Source organism: Saccopteryx leptura, chromosome X (genome assembly GCF_036850995.1).
Source record: "Saccopteryx leptura isolate mSacLep1 chromosome X, mSacLep1_pri_phased_curated, whole genome shotgun sequence".
Classification (NCBI taxonomy): Eukaryota; Metazoa; Chordata; class Mammalia; order Chiroptera; family Emballonuridae; genus Saccopteryx; species Saccopteryx leptura.
In genome coordinates, this window is record NC_089516.1 from 10,250,966 (window position 1) to 10,266,599 (window position 15,634).

At 44.6% G+C, this 15,634-nt stretch overlaps 1 protein-coding gene across 2 annotated transcripts in view; it reads left to right on the forward strand.

Moving 5' to 3' along the window:
* REPS2 (RALBP1 associated Eps domain containing 2) overlaps positions 1-15,634 on the forward strand; it is a 225,955-nt gene that overhangs the window by 182,823 nt on the left and 27,498 nt on the right. The window lies entirely within an intron of this gene.

Here is a 15,634-nt window from a genome sequence, read left to right on the forward strand (position 1 = left end):
CATTTACAAATTACCCATCTTTATATAAGTATATTCTCTCTTTTTGTCTATGGTAGTATGTGTGTGAACTGAGTTATCCATGGAGATCTCCCGATGTTTCAGTCCTAAATATCATTGTCTACTGTTAAGCATTTGGGGGTAGACTACTAGGTATTGGGTCAAAGTTTACATGGATGTTTTGGTGGGTAAATTAGGCAGTTTTTCTTTTAAAGATTTCCTCTTACAATTAAGGGTTGGGGAAATGAAAAAAATCTCCTCTGATATGACAGACTTTAAAAAATATATTCACAGCTTTATCAGAATAAAATGACTATTGGGAGCTACTTTTAGAGACCATGATTCCAGAACTTTTATAAGACAAATAACGCATGATCATATGGTTAGGATGACTCCAGCAACTGTGAGGTTCAAATAAACAGCTTACTGCAATATATCATCTAGTAGTTTTTTCCATCTGTGCTTTCTGGATAGTCAATTCTTATTGCCCTTTCTCTGAAATGGTAATTTTGCTGTGTACAGAATTCTAGTTTGAAGGTTATTTTCCCTCAGCATTTTGTACGTATTACTTCCTTCTCTCTGGCATTTATTGTTGCTGCTGCTGAGAATTCTACTGTCAATCTACTTTTGGTTTCTTTGGATTTTATTTTCTCTAGGGTGGCTTTTAAAACTTTATCATTATTTTCAGTGTTCTGTTTCAATTTCACCGTGATGTGTCTAGGCATAGATTTGAATTTATTTATTCCAAAATGATACTTGGTGTGCATTTTCCATCTGGAAAATCATGTCTTTAATTTTAGAACACTCTTAATCATATCTCTGTGGGTTTTGATTCTCTATTTATTTCTTCTATGTATTTTTGTCTCAAACACCAATTAGCTCTGTTTCCATGCCTGTCAACACATCTTTTATTTCTAGTAATGGCTCTTTTATCTTTTTATGTTGTGATCTCACTAAGCTGGTTCTGGATGAAATCTCTGTCTTCCAAATTAATGCCTCTTTTTATATAACTGTGTATGATTCCAGGTTTTATCATCTATTTTAATAAAAGGGAAAAATATTAATCTGTTCTTATTTCACTTTTCCCAATTTCTGTTACATACTATCTCTTCCTTTTTTTAGGATATATTCCCTAATTTTAATTTTAGAATTCTAATTCTAAACATAATTTCTAAAATTATTTTTTTATTTTTAGTGAGAGGAGGGGAGGCAGAGACAGACTCCTGCATGTGCCTGACAGGGATCCACCTGGCAAGCCCACAAGGGGGCGATGCTCTGCCCATCTGGGGCCCTTGCTCCACTGCAACTGGAGCCAGTTTTTAGCACCTGAGGTAGAGGCCATGGAGCCATCCTCAGCGCCCAGGGCCCACTTGCTCTAATCGAGCCATGGCTGGGGGGTGGGCGAGGAGGAGAAGAGAGAGAGGGGGAGAAGTGAAGGGGAGGGATAGAAAAGCAGATGGGCACTTTTCCTGTGTGCCCTGACTGGAAATCAAACCCAGGACATCCACACTCCAGGCCAATGGTCTACCACTGAGCCAACCGGCCAGGGCCTGAACATAATTTTTTAGTTCAGTTTTAATTTTTTTCAGGGGTAAATTCATCTTTTTTTTTTCCCCTTTTCTTAGTGTTGGCTTTTTTTCTTCGTTGTTTTTGGAAACATGTTTAGCAGTGTTCTTCTGAATTGGAGTTTAAATTTCATTCTCAGTTCTCCAAGTGCTTGTCTTTGTAGCAGTTTAGTGGGTCTCCACCAACTGTACCCCACATCCCTGCACCTGTGGGCCTCCAGTTCTTATACTTGAGGCTCAGCACTTCCAACTGGTTCAGATGTTAGGGACTGTGCAGATGTCATCAGATGTAGGCTTGAGGCGAGGCCAGGCTGCAGTGTTATACCTGCTTCTGCTTTCTTTTCTTTCTTTCTTTTTTTTTTTTTTTGTATTTTTCTGAAGCTGGAAACGGGGAGAGACAGTCATACAGACTCCTGTATGCGCCCGACCGGGATCCACCCGGCACGCCCACCAGGGGCGATGCTCTGCCCACCAGGGGGCGATGCTCTGCCCATCCGGGGCGTTGCTGTGCCGCGACCAGAGCCACTCTAGCGCCTGGGGCAGAGGCCAAGGAGCCATCCCAAGCGCCCGGGCCATCTTTGCTCCAATGGAGCCTCGGCTGTGGGAGGGGAAGAGAGAGACAGAGAGGAAGGAGCAGGAGGAGGTGTGGAGAAGCAAATGGGCGCTTCTCCTATGTGCCCTGGCCGGGAATTGAACCCAGGTCCCCCACACGCCAGGCCGATGCTCTACCGCTGAGCCAACTGGCCAGGGCCTGCTTTCTTTTCTAAGTATACAGCCCCAAGCACCTTAACAGACTCCATTCTGGTTTGCAGCTTTATAGGCACTGAAACTCCACCTCAGCCTTTGCTTTTGCCTCTTGTGGGGTACAGCTAGTGCTCGACTTATGACCACGATTGGTTCTGACAGACCGGTCATCCCACGATTTGGTCGTAAGTTGAGTAGGCTATATGTACAGTACTGTGAAATGATGTTATAAAAATCTTTAAGTCATATTATATCATAATTTTCTTTCATTATTGTACGGAGTCTGGGATAACAGTTGAAATGGTGCATGTGGAGATGGTAGTGCTGCCGGAAGCTGGTCTGCACTGTCGTACACCCAGCTGGGTAACGCTTGTGCTGCCAGATGCGGAGCAGTTGTAGTTGTAAAGTCTAATGGTCGTAAGTTGCATAGGTCGTAAGTCGATCAATACCTGTATTTAAATCCCTGTTACTCTGCTTTGTATCAGCTCCCAGCTGCCTTTGTGTGCTTCCGAACTGTTAGCCTGGCCTACACTTTGTGATTTGGCCCTGCAGGGATCTTTATTTTGCTTCTGAGTGTGTCTAAGTCTTTTTAGTTTTTACACTGTGGAGCCCGTGCTCACATCCATCATTTTATGGGAGAGGAAGTTGAGGTTCAGAAAGCAGGAGTGAGCTACTTGGAAACTGCCAGCTAGTGAGTGGCAGAGCCAGCTCTTGCAGATGAGAGCTAGGAAAGGTTTCTGTGGAAGTGCTTGAAATGTAATGGTAAGCATTAGAGAGAGAGAAATCATTTATTCTATGTCATAGAAATTAATTATAGATCTGCTAAACAAAAGTTAATCAGAGTTACCAGTTTCTGTGCCCATCAGTCATTTTGTAAATATGAAATATTTTCTTACATGAAACTAAAAATGCTTTATTATAAAGTGTCTCCCCAAATGCGGACTTACATTCATCTTGGCCAAAATAGCTTTCACCTTTTGGTCAGTGGGTCATATTTGCAGTAGAAAAGGCCAAAGGTAACCCTTATCCTACCTTCTAAGAGGGGAAAAAAAGGCAGAACTTCTGCATCATAAATAATTTATTTCAAAATTGATTTTAGAAGTACATGAACCATAGAGGAATTGTGATTCTTCATTTACTTTATTAATTACCAAACACTTAAGTATAGTGCTATGCACCAGATGCTCTCCTGAGTGCTTTACACACGTTAACTCTTTAATCCCAGCAGCCGTGTGCAACAGGTTCTGTCAGCACCCTCATTACCAACTGAGCCGACACGTTATCTTTATCAGGGAGACATTTTATGTTATGAAACCTGCTTAACAGATTAGCTTTACCCTACCACTGACAGCTTGTTTTCTTTCTTAGGTTTCTCCCTCCTTATTGTTTGTGTTCATGATATTACTGTGTAAAACTTACTTCGCCAACATCATTCCTTTGGAAGATGCCGTAATTTCATCTAATTCATCAGGTGTTAATGGAGTGTACTCACAATGGGCGCACACTTTGCTGTGAACTGTGAGAACACCAAGGTTGTGACGTGCTCCTCATCCGGCAGCCCCTTCGGCTTTCCTCACCCTCATGCCGAACGCCATCCGTTCTCTAGTTTCTCACAGTGTGCGTGCATAACTGTGTCTCATTTCAACCCGTTTCCTCGTACTTGATTGTCAAGCGTAGGCAATAGCTGGACATCCTATTTCCTATAACTAGCAAGCTAGCCCAGTTTCCCCCTGGGGATCGGTTATGGGCGGTTTCTAGGTTCCTGAGCTGATGGAATCCTTACTTCTCTTCTCCGGTCTCTCTCCCCACCACCACCACACAGTGACAGAAACCAAGAAGCACTCCTGAGTGTCAGGGGAGGAGCAGTGCAGAAGTGGGGCAGGATGGGAAGGCACTCAAATGTGCTATGGTGTTAATGAAAAAAAGGGCAATGGCAGACAACAGGGGGCGGACCCAGAGAGGCAGTCTGACAGGGTAATTAAGAACATGGGCTCAGGGTTCTAATCCAGTTCCTGCCTCTTACTGGCTGTGTGTCTTTGGACAAGTTACTTAGCCTATCTGTATCTCAATTTCATCATCTGTAAAATGGGGATAATGGTAGTGTCTACTCTCATAGGGTTCTTGTGATGCTTAAATGAGTTAATATCCTAAAGCACTCAGAACAGTGCCTGGTATATGGCCAGCTCTCGATGACAGCTGTTAATAATTAAAGAAGAGATTCAAGATAGCCAGAAGTTAGTGGTCACAAGCCCAGAATGAGTGCTGTACTAGCTTAGGGAACCGCTTAGTAGAATCACATTCTTTCCCCCTCTTGTGACCTTTCACAGGGTGGCCCTCTGCCTGTAACAGGGGTCAGTAAACTACATCAGCAAACTACATCACCAAATCCACATCACCACCTGTTTCTGAAAACAATGGAAACGAGGAGATAAATTAGTAGAAAGACAGATCGGTGTCCCCATCAGCCTTTTAACCCAGTATCTCCTGACTTAAGGACTATAATTGACGCCTGTGTCTATAGCTTGCAGCTTTGCCTTGAGGATCTTCACCTGGCCAAGTTGCTCTGTCTTTCTGACTTTATGAGCAAAACCTTGAGCAAATATCCTTGATTCAACTGGCAGCTTCAGTGGCTTGCTGGAGTGGTCCTTCCCAACCCTGTGTTTCCCCAGCACAATGAAAGGACACCAGACTAAGGCCTCACCTTCAGAGTGAGGAAGAGGGAAATAAGCCTGTCGGGGAAAACAGGAGGAAGGATTGCTTTCCTCCACACTCCCTCTGAAGTGTGGAGGAAGCTGGTAAACCTTCTCTTTGGGGGGGGGCAAAGAGCCCCAATCTGCAGCCTTTGCTGATGTGTGTGTTGTAAATCCTCCCACTGTGGCTGATTGCAGGTGAAGTTGGAAACAGATGTGCGTCGTCATTGGCTCATTGGTACCAGCATGCTGCTGCTGCTGTTGTTTCAATTGCATAGGGCACTGTTTTAGCCCAATCCTAGAATATGCTGTTAGAAATAGTCCATAGTTTTGAAGTCGCTAGAGGTGAATCTTCCCTCTTGTTTACATTTAACTTGTGCCACTAGGTGGCACTTTAAGGACATTACAGGAAATTGTCTCCACTGGATTCATTTATTTATTTTTTTACTTTTTATTGCAGTATAATTTGCATAATGAAAAGTGCACACTGAACGTACCACTCAGTTTTCACAAGCAGAACTTACGTGTGTAATCAGTACTGAAATCAAGAACCAGAATATTCCTGGCACCCAGAGAGCTCCTCTTGTGCTATTTTCCCGTTTCTATCCCACTCTTCCTGTTACCACTATTCTGACTTCTAACAGCATAGACTAGTTTTACTTGTTCTCTCCTTTTATAAGTGGAACCATGCGGTATATACTGTGTCTGGTTTCTTTTGCTTAAATGTTATTTGTGTAATTCATCCATATTGTGTGTAATTGTAGATCATTGCTGTATAGTATTCCATTCTGTGTGCAAATATGTCACTGTTCTCTACAGTTGATGGACATTTGAGTAGCTTTCAAATTTTGGCAATTATAAATAATGATGCTATGCATATTTGTATTCACGGTGTTAAGTAGATGTGTATTTTTCATCTCTCTTGGGTTTATACTGGAATAGAAATTTTCAGTTATAGGGTAAGTGTCTGTTCAGCCTCAGGAGATACAGTACTGCCAAACAGTGTTAGGACGTGTTTATAGTGGTTTATACTGTCAGCAGTGCTCCCAGTGCAGTTCCACATCCTCATCAATACTGAATCTATTTTATGTTAGCTGGGTCTTAACTCTTACTAAGTTTGATAGCTCCCTCCCTAGCCAGCTATTTCTAATTGGGTTTATTTTTAAGCCACCTTCTTCTGATGGACATAGTTTATGCAGGAAGGGCTGTCAACCCAAAGGGGGACGTTTATCATAATTTAAATGCAGGCTACCTGTAGCTAGAGAAGATGTTACTCAGACATTTCATCACTAATACAGAGCAGTGGAACTGGGAGGGGTGCTCAAAGAGTGGTAAAATATCGAGTGAGGCTAGGACTTTGAGGTACTTTCAGATGTTGATATACTTTAGGTATTGCAGCCAGGCCTATATGTCTCTAGCGTCTGGGACCAGCAGAAAGGATTTCTACAGGCCTCATAATCAGATGCCTTTGAATTGTGATGGTGGCAGGTGCCTGTTTTAGTAAGGGTCTGTTTGGTGTGGTAAGGGGCATGCGGATGACGTCTTTCCTCACCCTTATCTGATTGGGCACATGAGTCTTGAGAGCCTGGCCATAGATCACCTTTCCTCTGAGGTCCATGTTGCTGGCTCTGCAGCTGGCGTGGTAACAGTGCCCTAGGCATGTATGTGATGAGGAGCAGGTGGGCTCGGCCTTCACTCGGCCGGAGTCGGCTTTATTACTAGAAATGGAACTGCAGCAAAACTAGTTACTGGCAAAATATTTGTATTTTAGACCAAAACACAGTGCTCTTAGTCCTGTAGTTGTAACAATAAGTCTGCTTCACAGATACTGTCCATAATCCAGAGGGTTCCAGGAATCCCCAAGGGATTAGGATGTGTCACTGCCATATCCAGGGATGATTTGCCCATTATAGTTACTGATTATTGTTGTCCATCAGAATTGTCCCTGACCTGCTCTGTCAGTGTTCCCCTGGGGGTCTCCGAGTGTTGAACTGGCCGACCGTAGGGCACCGCCAGAGACGTTCAGTGCAGACTGCTGGAGATACCTGCCGAGGCAGCCGTGAGGAAATCGGGAAGTCTGAAAGTGCTTGTATTTTTGAAAATGGCCCTCCAATACTAGTTGCAGTGCTATGCAGCGGCAGAAATTTGGATTGTGGATAACCTGTTTTAGTGGGTCTGCTTATAATCTAAACTGGAGTCAGCACTTTCTCAGTTTAGGTTTTCATCTTTTGGCAAGAGAGGAAAAGTCCTTTATGTTGAATTGGCTGCAACTGGCAGTAGCAGATCGTGTGCCTGGAACACCAATTGTAATAATACTTCTGGTTATGATACTAGCTGCCATTATTGACCAGTTACTATATAATTGTGTGTTGCATGCGCTCTAGACATATTTTTCACTTAATCTTCACAATGCTAGGAATTTAGGGGGATTATCCCCCTTCAAAGACAAAGAAATTGTGGCTCAGTAGAGGTTATAACCTGGGCCCAGCTTATACATGAAGCAAGTGCAAAGCCTGGGTTTGGTTTCGAAGTCTCTGCTTTATAACTGCTGTGCTCCATGGCTCCAGTTACTGTGGGATGAATTCTGCACTTGTCCACTGGAACAGGGAACACTTTTGGGTTCATTACTAGCTCCTCGCACACATTGATCAGAAGACCTGCTATTTGCTGGCATTCAGCTGAGGCGCCAGGAATATGGTAATGAAACAAGACAGAGACCCTGCCCTCTAGGTGCTTATACTTCAGCTCTCTATTTCTCCCTCTTACAGGTGACTTTGGTCATGGGTTTTCGTAGTTGTTCTCACAGAGAATTCAGTCCTTTGGATTCTCTCTTGAGACTGATCGCAGAGTGATAGGGTTTGCTGTGGCCAGTGGGATGTGGGCCATTGGTTTTGCATCTTTTATGCTTCGTTTGACCACATGGTTTTCTGGTGTGCCCTTACTTAGCAGAAATAGGGGTCAGGTGAAAGCTAGGCACCAAATGACATTGAAAATACCAACAAGATGCTGGAGATCCCCTACAGCAGTGGTCCCCAATTTTTTTTTGGGGGGGGCTACGGATCGGTTTAATGTCAGAAAATATTTTCACGGACCGGCCTTTAGAGTGGGACAGATAAATGTATCACATGACTGAGACAAGTGTCAAGAGTGAGTCTTAGACAGATGTAACAGAGGGAATCTGGTCATTTTTAAAAAGTAAAACATCGTTCAGACTTAAATATAAATAAAATGGAAATAATGTAAGTTATTTATTCTTTCTCTGCGGACCGGTACCAAATGGCCCACGGACCGGTACCGGTCTGCAGCCCAGGGGTTGGGGACCACTGCCCTAGAGGCTGTAGCAGGATTGCTTGCTCATCTGCCTGGAATTTAGTTATACTGTTTGTGATCCCCAGTCTTGGGATCTGCCTGTATTCTTGGGTGATCAATAGACCTTTAGTTTCTTTTTTCTAACCTGTCAGTAGTGTATTACAAATTTTTAAAAGTCATCAGTTATCCACATTCTAGCCATTAGTTCAACAATTAGACTACTCATTTTTTAAAATGAGATTTGATTCTCTTTTTTTGTTGCAAATTCATCTTGTAAATGAGTCTTACTGCTGAAGATTTTACTTAGCTTCAAATATTTATTTATGGAACCATATTGTACACACCCTCTATTCTCTCCATAGCGAATGGATAAGAAAACAATTAAGAATCCTAGTTAGTTTTTGCTGGCACACTTGTGGCCTCTTCCAGACTAGGACCTTGGATGCTTGATTTTCACATCTCTTAAATGAAGAGTTTGGACCATCAGTGTTCCCCACTTGGTCTGGACTGGCTTCATAAAAATCACCCATGGAGCTTGTTAAAATAGAAGTTTCTAATGCTCCACCCTTAGTAGTTTATAATTAGGAAAGTCTAGGGAAGTATCTAAAAGTTTGTGATTTATGAAAATTTCCTATATGATTCTCCTGTGCAGCTTTATTTGGGATCCACTAGGCTAGATAATCTAGAACAAACAGAATTTAGTTGAGAGGAAACTTCTTTTGTATTGTAAGATTCAGATACAAAATGTGCCTGGAGTGGGTTCCATATAGGCAAGCTAGTGCAGCTGATGCAGACATAAATTGGAGCCAGACGATGGAAGGCCTTTGATTGGCTGAGGGATCGTATTGTGTGCCATTTAATTGGCTGAGGGATCGTGCTGTGTGCCATTTAATTGGCTGAGGGATCGTGTTGTGTGCCATAGGCCTCAGAGACCCACTGAGGGTCCTTGAGAAAGTGTCAGGATGAGAAGATGCTTTACAAAGTAGTTCCTCAGTGGTGTGCAAGGTAGATTGGACTGGGATAGGGGGGAGTAAAGGCTGGAAAAGGACCCAGTGAAGTCTTTGCAGTGGCCCAGGCAGGAGGTGTCATGAGCACCTGGACTCAGATGGGCAGGTTGGCACCTTTGGAAAGCTGGCTTGCCTGGATGGTACTGGATCTGAGGTGTGTTGTTTTTAAGCTACTTTTAAAAATCCATACTTTATCAGTGTGGTGTTCATCTGCTTTAACTACTATGATGAATAATTTTTATTGTGTTGTGTCCAGAAGGTTTTAAAAGAGCCCAGTAAATAAATTCATGCAGAGTAGTTGACAGCAGGAACAACAGCTGCTACTGCAGGGAAGGAGGGAGGGAGGAAGTTGGGGCGGAGGAGGGAAGGCAGTCCCAGAGCGGCAGTGTCACCCTGCCACATGCTCCTGGCCAAGGCGAGAGGAGGAGGGGTGGGCAGCAGGGGCCCCTGGACGTGAATCTGCCAAGCACTGTGGAGAATGCTCCTCTTTAAGGACTGGGTATGGAGCATGTCATTGACAGTCAAGTCCAATGGAATATTTTTCCCTTTGTTCCTCTAAAACCCAGTCTTTGGTTCAGTGTTTCTCAAAGTGTGCCCCACAGACCATTAACTCTGCTGGGCGAGAATAAGGAATGGAAGCTAAATAAATTTGGAAACTGCTGGGTTAAGCAAAGTCAGTGGCTTCCTTTATCTCACAGGATTTCAGAGTGGGTGACACGTTATGCGCTTTGTGAATTTCTAAGAGGGAGATAGACTATGTGGTGCTTCTGGAGCTTATTTGTAATTCTTTTTCCCTCTAGGCCAGGGGCTGGCAAAGTATGAACCACATGTCAATCTATCCCACCTCTGGTTTTTGTAAATAAGGTTTATTGGAGCCCAGCCATGCCCATTCATTGCATTGTCTGCACTTTAGCACTTATCAGTAAGGTTGCAAAATGGCAATGGAAACCTGGAGGCCCAGAGATCAAATGGCCTGGGCCAGTGGTTGGCAAACTCATTAGTCAACAGAGCCAATATCAACAGTACATTGATTGAAATTTCTTTTGAGAGCCATATTTTTAAAACTTAAACTATATAGGTAGTACATTCCTTATCGAGGTAGCACCCACACATGGTATTTTGTGGAAGAGCCACACTCAGGGGGCCAAAGAGCTGCATGTGGCTCGCGAGCTGCAGTTTGCTGACCAGGGGCCTGGGCAACTGAAAATATTTAATATCTGGCTCTTTACGGAACATGTTTGCTAGTCCCTGCTCTTGGCAGTTTATGGACCTGGTGTCGGTCTAGCATGGCTTTGTGATGAATCTGCATAGTGTTCCTCAGTTACTGTCATGTTGGCACCTTTCTTTCCTCTTGCTTTAAACTACTTTCTCAACCATTTACCCATGGTCTGAGATCAATACCTGAATTCCATGTGCCATTATTCACTTAACCACACTCCACCCAGCACCAGGGATGTATCCAGGCTCCAGTCTAAATAGTTCTCAAATCTGCCTATCCTCGCCCCACCAGACTGGTTTAAATCAGCATCATTTCTTATCTTGTTTTCTTCTATTGCCTTCTACTTGAGTTCCCTTCCCCTAGTATGGGTGGCGTCCAATTCCTCTGCTTGCACGGCCCTCAGAATAAGTTCCAAACCCTGAACAAGTATGTATCAGCCAAGGTCTAGTCAGGAAAACAGAAACCACTACAGGTATTTCACACAGAAGAAATTTCATTCCAGAAATTTGGTACTTATAAAAGAATTAGACGGCCTCCCGGAACAAAGATGAGGGAAGGCCACCGCTGTCGGGCTGTCACAGCTTTCTGAAAGTGAAGACATTGTGAGAACTGAAGGACGCTCAGACTGCCTGCAGCAGCTAAGTGACGATTTGCACGGGAATGCCCGCGGCCACCGTAAGACCTTCTGACTGCTGAAACCCAAGCTCTTCTGCCTCCCACCGCCAGAGGAGCAACACCATGGCTTCTCTTTTACCTTCTTGGTTTCATGCGCGTGACTGTCAGTGGCAACAGGGAACTTTTTTGGAAGGAAATTCTATAAATATGGTTCCCAGGCTTCTCCCTCCTGCTGTGTAGGAACAAGCCTAGAAGCAGGAGTAGTGCTGAGTGACTGATAGACAGCCCAGCGCAGTGATCTGTGAGTGGCACACTCCAGTGCCATTCATTGTCCAGCTTCAGTTCTCCCATTCTTCTCTACTGTTCCCTTATTCCATCCTACTAGACCCCAATTCCAGACATGCTAGAGTGTTTTTCCAGGGATCTAAAACAGTTAACATGTATTGTCTCATAGTTTTGGGGGGTTAGCGATTTAGGAGCAACGATTCTGGGTGGTTCTAGCTCATGCCCTCTCATTATGCCCCAGTCAAGATGTTGGTCAGGGCTGTAATCATTTGAAGGCTCAACTAAGGCTGGAGAGTCCTCTTTTAAGATGGTTCCTCCACATGGTGGTTGGCAAGAGGCTTCAGTTCCTTGCTACATGGGCTCCTTATTAGGATTCCTTGAGTGTCCTCAGAGCATAGCAGCTGGCTTCGCCCAGAACACGTGTTCTGAAAGACACACAGACCAGGGAGGAGCACACTAGAAGGCTTTGACGCCCCTTGTCCGGGAGCAAGTCGCCTGGTGTCTTGGGTCCGGCACCTGAGATAAGGATTCTGGGAAAGTGACACATCAGATGGATGTGTGAAGTAAATAGCTGTATAATTGAATAACTGAATGCGCCCTTCTTCGGGCAGAGAATCAGAATGCTTAGCCTTCCCGAGCCTTTATCCATTTCTGGGGAGCCGACTGAGCAGGAGCCACGTTGTTCCTCCCACCGTGGGGGGGGGCAAAGCCCCAGCACAAGTTTCGGCACCTTCAAATCCATGCGACCTATCCAGGCTTTTTCTTTCTTTCTTTTTTTAATAAAATTAGAGTGAAAATAAATATCTCATTTGTGTGTAGGGGGTATTAATATTAAAATATGAGATATATTTTTAAATGGAACCTTAGCTTAAGATTCAATGAGCTCTGGAGTAAAAGTACATTTGTCTGGTTTGCCGCTTTCTGGCGAGTGCGTGCCGTTTCCCAGGAGTCACGAGGGAAGGGCTGGCATTGCAATGGTAACTGTAATCTCAGTGTTTGTTTCTTCCGCAAGATTCCGGCCTTGCGTTTCAGTTCGGACAACCTAAGCTTTCGGACAAGGACATATTATCATATCGATAGCAGAGCTGTCCCCCTCCCTCCTGTAATACATGGAGGGAGAACAGAGGCACTGTGGCCCCTGCTCTCGTGGATTGTCATTTTCCCAAAACTGTTAACTTGGAGAAGTCTGCAGAAGAAGAAATCTCCCTGGTTTGTTCTGCTTTCCAGCTGCTAAGTCTAATGTAAGCCTCATACTAGACTGCTCACAAAAATTGGGGGACCTTTTATTGCTTCATAGTTATTTTGGAAATATCCCCTAATTTTTGTGAGCAGTATATTTACAGGAAGGAAAGTGAAATAGTTTATTGGGAAGAAAGGCTTTTGCACGTCTAAATCTCTTTAGTTGTGTTTTTTTTTTTTTAAACCACAAGGCTAGTTTTCTTCCCCCATCTGAGCGATAGGGTGATTTTCCTGGGGTGATTTCTGGCTCTGGCAATGCTGTGCCTCTCCAGAATCCGCCTGATTCCTGTGTTCCAGGCTCCTCCCGAGATTTGCTTCTCCATACGTTTCACAGGTGGGCCCATGTCGAATCAGTTAGGGAGCAGTATAAAGGGGTGGGGAGGTCCTGAGTTTCTTTGTAAGGAGATTGATAGTTATATGTAACCTGACGTAACGCTGAGGAGTTGTTTGCTACTAGTCAGAGAGTTAGAAAACCCAGCCCCTGGATGCCACTTCAGGAGGTAAATTTGTAAATGGAAAAGAAATTCAGACCGTCTCACAACTGCCTCCTCATCCTGCCTAACCCCCAGTCCATTAGTATTTGTGATTTTGGAGACAGTGAAGAGAAAAACAAGGCAATTACAAAGACAATTACTACTTTAGCTGTATTCAGAAATGTCATTTTTGGTGAAAAAAGAATCTGATTTATCATTTCCTTCAACATTCTAACAAAACACCTTGTTCATCTCTGCCAGTAAAAGGAGCATTAAGGCAAACGCTTCTCCTCGGTCCGCCTGATGGAAGCGAGGTGCCTGACCTGCTGCTGTGTCACGCCTCTGCTTTCTGCCTGGCTGGTAGAACGGGTGATGCCCAGCGTGGGCCCAGCAGGGGCTGCACACATAGACTGAGTGCCAGAGCACGTGTGTTCCAAGCAATAGATTTTCAGGTAGAAAGCAAGAAAAGACCTTGGGTCCAATTTGCAATTCTATAGCACAGTTCTTGGGAAGTCTTGCATTGGGAGGCTTACTGGGCCCTCGTTCAGCCATGAATAAAGCTGACAGTAGGCTGGCAGATCTTGAAGTAAGATGCCATTTGTCAGAGCCCCCAGGGAAGGTGGATGAGTGCCTGCTCCCCCAAACTGCTGACAGTGAATGGCTCTGGATGGCTTTGTTTGGCTATTTCCCACATGCTTCAGCTCAAGATGCCCCAAAGTGAAGTCCCGCCTCCCACCTGCTTGTCCTGTGGTTCCCATCTGGGGGTTGGCCTCAGTGCTTCTGTGCTAGCCCAGCCTGCCACTCTGGGTGTCGGACCAGAGGAGGCCCTTCGAGCCTTCTTTCTCACTGTCCCCAGGAAGTGCCCCTCTGATGGGCTGCACCCTGCTTATCGCTCAGATGTCAGGTGAACATCACCTGTGCCCGAGTCTTTGCAGCCCCGCGGGCTGGGTGCTTCTGGAGCCCCCACACCTGTCCCACCATTGCCCCGATTCCACTGATGCACGTTCACCTGACCACTTCTCTGCTTCTCCCATTAGACTTCAAGGCCCTTGTAAGCAGAGTCTGCCACGTGCTCGTCCTTGAACACCAGCACCAGCATAGCGCCTGTCTGTAGTAGCTGTTCAGTCAATATTCCTTGGCCCAAGAAATATGGAGCATAGTGGCTACAAGCCCAGCTTTAGGGCCTGAGGCCTGGGTTTAGACCTTGCTGTTTGTGTGATCTTGGGCCAGTTACTTGTTGATCCTCAGTTTCTTCACTCATAAAATGGAGATAACAACTATTTCCTAGGCTTTTATGATTAAATGAAATAATTCATGCAAAGCATCTCAGACAATGTGTGTGAAACATGCAGTATCAGTTAATAATAACAGTCACAATAAAACACTTATCCTTAATGGAAAGGAGAAAGCTATAAGAAAAAGTTGGAACTAGAAGTTATGTATTTTAATACCGGTGAAATGGGTTTGGAACAGGTGGGAATTGGTTTAGAACCAAGGTTTCTAGCGAGGGCAGTGGAAATGTAAGAGCAAACGGAATTATATGCTCTGGGAAAGAATGAACAGGGAGGGAAACAAGGGCAGGGAGCCGAAGGCAGAACCTTGAGAAACCCTGCATTTGAGGGAGAAGAGGGATCAACAGGAAAGAAGGCCAATGATTCTGGTAGGAGAGCATGGTTCATCAGATGCCAGGAACTGGAGTTTGAAAAGGCCGTTTGGGTGCTGTGCTGAGTGCAAGCTCTAGAGAGCAGAAGAGGCAGCTAGCATCTGCTAAGTGGGAAAGCGCCCTTGGGACAGGCCTTCTCAGTAGAGTCAGGAAGGAAGAGGCCACACTCAGAAGACGCTGGGTTAGGGATGAAGCGGACACGGTAAGGCAGTGTGTGTTTCTGTAACACAGTAGTTTGTAGGTAAATAGCGGACTGAAATGAGTATAATATGGACGTCACACTGGTTCACAGGGAGGGTCCTTCCCCGAATGTTAATGGTTTGCCTCACTGGCTGATAGCAGCTGAAAGCAAAGTGCTCTAGCACACTTAGGGCTGGGGGAACGGGGAGACCTGGCGCTCAGTGTCGCCGGCCTTCGCCTGGCTGTTTGGTACCGCTCTGTGTGAAAGGGCTTCGGGAGCAGTCTGGGCCTCTCTGGGTGCGTTCATTCACCGATTCTGTATCACTTCGCAGCTGGAAGCCTCTGATTACTCCTTCCATCATGCTCACCCTCCCGCTACCTTATTTAAGGGAAAGAGTCAGAGCTGCCGGAGTGTTTCTTTATTAGGAGTTTAATACATAGTTTTTAATTTCAGTGCTTTTTAGTATTATTGTTTTTGTTAGTGGTTGGGTTAAAATTTTAACTTCTTTGCCAACTCTATTTCTCTGATAAGCTTTGTTATTTTTAGTTTGAGCTTGTGAAATGCTAGTTTTTAGCAATATGTATAGATATATATGTGCAGAAGATAGCCCATGACTCCTTCTCCTGAGGTTGAACAATGCTGGGAGG